At 67.0% G+C, this 5768-nt stretch overlaps 1 protein-coding gene across 1 annotated transcript in view; it reads left to right on the plus strand.

Annotated features, from left to right (window-relative positions):
• Positions 1-4362: 4362 nt before the first annotated feature.
• LOC113203342 (bromodomain adjacent to zinc finger domain protein 2B) overlaps positions 4363-5768 on the plus strand; it is a 50390-nt gene continuing 48984 nt past the window's right edge. Inside the window, exon 1 of the mRNA XM_052271309.1 lies at positions 4363-5054. The gene's annotated coding sequence lies outside the window, so the exon portion shown is untranslated. The remainder of the gene's footprint in view (positions 5055-5768) is intronic.

Raw genomic sequence — 5768 nt, forward strand, 5'->3', positions numbered from 1 at the left:
AAAAAGGAGACCGGATGGATTTCGGACGCACCGCTCGCGCCGCGTCCCCGCGCGGCGACAAACGAGGAACGGCGTGGTGCGGCGGGGCGGGGCGGGGCCAAGAAGGACCTGAGCTGTGCTGCGGGGCGCGGGCTGGGTGGGGCGCGGGGGCCGCGGGGCCGCGCTCTGGCCAAGCCCCCCGCCCTGCCCGGTCGACAGGCCCCCGGCCCCAGCCCCGCAAGGGAAGGGACCAGGCAGCCATGAGCCAGCCCTGTGAGCTCCGCGCGCGGCCCGGCGGCCCCGCGTCGCACCACCACTCAAGCCCTGCTCCGCCCCGCCCCGCGCCGCCTGCTGCCTCCCGCCCGCCTCGCCTGATCAATATTTCGGAGTGCCTGCTGCTTTATCCGAGTATTCATTATCTTGCGTTCGCTTTCACGTTCACATGGCGGAGCAGGAGGAGGGTGGCGTCATCGCTCATCGCTCCGTGCCGAGCCGCACCGCGCCGCGGGGCCGGGCGGGGCCGGGCGGGGCCGGGCGGGACCGGGACGCCCCCACGTAACCACCCCTCCGTGGGCGGGGCGCGAGGCGGCAGGGCAGGCGCCGGTCTGCCGGTCTTATTGTGCCACCGTTGTTTAGCGGGCAGCAGGAGGACGCCACTACTGGATGGATCGGCCGGGTGGGGCGCCCGGAGTGGTAGGCAACCGGAGCGCGTCGGTGTACGCGTGCGGCCGACCCTGGCCGATCAGGGCGCCCCACCCCGCCTCGCCCCGCCGCGCCCCAGTGACCCATCTCGGCATGCAATAACACTTACGCCCTCCCCCACTGCAGGGGATCGCACAGCAGCATACCCCCCATGCCCGCTAACGAGGTCCCTCTCATTATGTGCACTTTGTCGTGGCCGGTGGCACGACTAGTCCGCGGCTGATCCGCGGTTGGTCCGCTTCCGCCCCGCGTATACCGGCCATAGAGATGGAGGGCTGGCACGCGCATCAGACTGGGATGATCTCCCGGGTTACGCTGCGCGCCCCGGTTTTGATCTCTGCCGGGCGAGCGGGCGGCGCCGCGGCGGCTGTCGGGAGGTTTCGGGCGGCTTGTCCCCACGCGATCACGTGACGCGAGGGGGAGGGGGGCTGCCACCCACGCCCACACCCCGTGCCCCCCGCCCCCGCCTCGCCTGGACTGACATGGCAGCTCCCCGGGGCGGCGCGAGGACACGGCAGCAGAGGGGTGAGGAGGATCTCTCAGTGGTTCCAACGACCGCGCTTGGCGTGGGAGGAGGAGGTGATAGCCGCCACAGCGCACCTGCTGGAAGGGATGAGGCGGACGGAGAACCAATGTCTCATCGCCAGGGGGCGCTTATGACGAGCGAGGGGGCGAGGACTACGGCGCCAGCGGCGGGGGCGGGGGCCCGGCAGGTGCCCACAGAACGCTCTCCCCAGGACGGCAAAAGCAATAAGCAATCCGGAGAGATTCGACCAGGCCGTGTCGTTTCCCCATGAAGTGGGGAGGGGGGGGCAATTCCATTCCATAGCGGCGTGTTGTCGCGCTGCTGGCGCTCTGGCTCTGGCTGTGCGGCGCTGGTGGCTGCTGCTGTCACAAACCCCCCCGCGGGTCGGGCCGCTGGATGGGATGAAGAGAGGGCGCGCAGGGCGGGGCGGGGCGGGGCGGGCAGGGAAGGGAGAGAGGAGAAAAAGACGGGAAAAAAAATAGAAAATAAAAATAATAAAAAACGAAGCTGTGCGATCTGCGGCGACCAGTGGGCCGGGCCGAGCCCAGGCGGGACGGGGTGGGTTGAGCGGAGCGGGGAGGGAGGGTGGCAAGGGGACGCAGGGGTGAAGCGAGGGTGAGGGTGAAGTGAGGTACGGCGGGCGGGCTGCCCTTTCGACTGGCGTGGCGGGGCGTGGCGGGGCGAGGCGTGGACGACGCTCTGATCAATATCCACCAACGTGCGTTTTCATCGTGTGCCATTGCCACCAGCTCCCCGCCTCGCCCATCCCTCTCTGCGACGCCCTCGACTTTGCCTGACGCGGCGTGGCGTGCACTGGCCAGAGGCTACCGTGGCCATCGAACCGAGACGCGGAGCCCAGCACAAGAGGACATGCAGAACGGTCTGGGCGCGGGCCCAGGGCCCAGACCCAGCCACTGCAGGAGGCAGGACGCGACCCCAGGACGGACCAGGTCCTAAGCGGCGTTTGATGAATTATCCCCTCTGCCGGCCCCCGGGGGGCTCCCTGGGGCCCCCGCCCTGCGCCGCCCCCTGTGCCCCTGCCGCTGGCCTGACCAGCGCTCGCTCATGTCAATGTACGGCATCTGGAGAGGCCCCGGACAGGGGTCCAGGCCAGGCCCGCCCGGAGCCCCCGGGCCCCGGAGCCGGGGGGGACCACTGGAGCTCGACACACGGACCCAACTCGGCCCACACGTCAGGGGAGCAAAACGAGCACGACGATAAAAAAGGTGACCCGGGCGCAGCAGTGGCGGCGTGGCCGGTACTCGTTCCTCCAGAGGCTCCCTCTCCCTCTCCAGGACCTCTGCTGCCTGCATGGCAACAGCATCAGTGCTGCCCATCCAACTATCCATCTGTCGCGCCCGCCCGCTCGCTCGGGGCGTCTTGCTGCGGCCGGGCTCGTAATGACAGGGCTTTATTCGACATTATTCGATACGCGCCTGGGCCGTAATCGCATGCGTGTGGAACTGTGGCGGGGCGTTGCGGCGGGAGGACCGAAAGGGGACCTGCCGGGGACGGACCGACACCTGGCGGCACCTGGCGGCAGCTCAACGGCAGCGGAAGCTCCGAGCCGAGCTCTCCGACGCCGCAGTGGCGCCGCCACGCCCCGCCACGCCGCGCCTCGCCGCGGCCGCGGCGTGCCGTAGGCGCTGTAGGCGGGGAGGGGCTGTGAGTGCTTCGGGCGGTGCACCCCTCCCCTCCCTCCCCGCGGCGTGGCCCGAGCCGGCCCCGAGCCGGGCACCGACGGGCCGCGATGCTTTCTCCTCCCGTAAGTACAGATTATGGACATAAACGCACATCGAGTGCGGTGGGGCGCGGCGGGGCGCGGCGGGGCGCGGGGGACCGCGGTGGGGCGCAGCGGGGCCATCGCGACACCCGCAACACCACCACCCCGATTCATCATCTGCATACACGACGCGTCCCCACGACCTTTTCTGTCGAGGGCAATCGTCGCCACTGCGCCATTGATACAAATAAGTTGTGAGCATTTAAAGATCGAAGAACACATGCACAGGGCACACCACACATGGAACGACATGTGTGGGTTTGCTTACGCACTCCACCCGTGTGAGGCGCCATGACCCTTGAGATTTACAGATCCGTGAGACATTGTCACACAGTAGGAGTTCGGTATGTCCGGAAATGACCGGTACACGGAGAAAAGGCGTGATCCACCCCCCTCTCTCCACCCGACTCTTCTGCTAAGGCTGGAAAATATTCTCTTTGTCACTCAAAAGGCACATTTGGTGTGTTGGAACGAAACAAATGACTAATAGGATAAACCAGACCGCCCCCCACGCATGAAGTCCAGGATCCACGGGCTACTGAATGAATACTTTGCAGGGAGGAATAAGACACGGTGGTGCATGTCGGCGATGCGTCGCGAGCGGAGAGGGCAGTGACGCTCGCTGTTGCCGTGGAAGCGTCGAGTCGGGAGAGCTGGACGGGGAGGGTGCCGCGGGCGGGCGCGGCGCGGGGCGCGGGCGGGGACGCCTTGAAATGGAACGGAGTGGCAAGGCGGGCAGGCGAGGAAGGCCGGGCCGGGCCGGGCCGCCAACGGCGAGAGACCGAAAGGCGGCCATCGCGGCCCCACTGCTGCATGGCGGCTGTTCTGCCCCGCCCCGCCCGCTCCGCCCCGCGCCGGATGTGACGAGTCGTGTGCAGCGCCGACCTGCCACGCCAAGCGCCGAGACGAGTGCCAGAGTGAAGCACGGCCCGCCCCGCTACCCTTGCAGAAGCGGATTCTGAGCGGGCATAGCTGGGCGGCCGCGTCGGTCGCTGTCCGGGAGATGGCGGGCGCCGCGGCGCCATGCAAAGCGTACCTGTCCCGGCCCGCGGTGCCCGGCCAGTACGATGACGGTCATGACGATCATGAGCGATTGTGTCTCCTAAAACGCTTTGGCTCGGGGGTATCGGCCGCCGGTCAAGAGCGTGGGGTGGGAGGGAGGTCATGCTAGTGTGAGAGTGTGTGTGTGTTTGTGTGTGTTTGAGCCATGAGCGCTCCTGGCGGGGCAGACGAGCTGGCAGCAGCAGGCCTTCCCCCTGCTCCCCGCCCCTCGTCCCGAAGCTGGACTGACACGGCTCGGGCCGTGTTCGGGTCGGCGTCGGGTCGGCTCGGGCGCCTCTCGGGTCGGCCCGGCTCATTCGGCGGCGTTCGGTTCGGCTGTTCGCTCGGCCGCTCTCCGCACTCGGCTCGCTCGCCACGCCACTCACTCGCGGGACGAGCGGAGAGTGTGAGCGAGAGAGCGGGTGGTGGAGAGGGAGAAGAGAGACAGAGGGAGTGCGAGTGTGAGAGGAGGAACGCGGAGCCGAGCGTTGCGTCTTGCGTTGCGCCCTGCCCGTGAGTGACTCTGCTGCGCTTCGTCCCGCGGTGCTGCGGCGTTCGTTGGTGTCTCAAAGCGTTGACGCCGCGCCAGGTCCCAGTTCGCGTCGCGTGCGTGTGAGAGCGTGTTTGTGTGTGTGTGTGTCGCCCCAGGTGCCAAAAGGGCTGGACGTCAAAGCCAAAGCAGAGTCCCCGACGGTCCTTAGCGGAGCCGTGCCCGGCGTCTCTTGATTGGGGTCGGGACGCCGTCGCGTAGGGCCCCGCGAGGAGCAGGGACCCCCGCACGACCCGGTTGTCGCGACAGTGTGGATAACAACCCCCGCGGCCTCCTGGACGCCGTCGCCCTCCGCGCTCGGAGCGCGAGACCCAGCGGTCTGCAACAAAGGAGCCTCCCGCCCTAACCTCACTCCCGCCGCGGCGAGAGCGCGAGAGAACCCCGCGGCCCCCGCAGGCCAGGCGCAGGCGCTCGCCCCTCTGCAGGCTCAAGCGACGCGAGGCGGGGCCCCCCGAGGCGGGACGCCGATTCAGGTGAGTCATTATTGTGTTCGCGTCGTGTACGAGTTTCCTCCCGTCGCGGTGGCTGGAAGGTCGGCGATGAGCGCGCACGAAGACCTACCGAGACAAACACGGCCGGCGTGGTATTATTTGTTGTTTCCACAAATCCGCGCCGAGCATCGTCCGCCGTCACCCACCGCACGGAAATCCATTCATTTGCAGCATTCATTCCAAAGCGTTTTCAGGTGTCTCCTTTGGAGAGGGGGTGGGGACTTGGTGGGGGTGGCACTATCCCCACTATTATCTTCAATATTTGTCAAGGGCGGCTCGTGCATTAAGACCCCCAGTTGAATCACATTGACATCGAACGGTATACGTATATCGTTTGCTGCATCACTTTAAACGATCGCACGTCATTCATTCATGACTTGAGTTCAGGTGCACCACCTTTCACTCACCCGAGCTCCTGCCGCTGAAAAGAGGAGGGGGCATTTATGACAGTACTGAGGCACCGGCGCCACCACCCGCGTCCCCACGGACGGATGAATGCCGCCCGCCTCGTTTTCGCCTTTCGCGAAAAAATATAGCCGATAAGGAAGGCAGATGGATTGTCGGACCACTCCCGACCGTTTGCAGTGAGGAAGAAGAGATACTGTAGCGAGCCGTGAAGGGGGGAGGGGGGCGGTGTGGCCACTGAGCCACTTGTGGGCAGCTTGGCCCCGCTGTCGGCCGCCCGTTGGAGCGGGG

This window comes from Frankliniella occidentalis, unplaced genomic scaffold, assembly GCF_000697945.3.
Source record: "Frankliniella occidentalis isolate FOCC.00 unplaced genomic scaffold, Focc_3.1 Scaffold157, whole genome shotgun sequence".
Lineage (NCBI taxonomy): Eukaryota > Metazoa > Arthropoda > Insecta > Thysanoptera > Thripidae > Frankliniella > Frankliniella occidentalis.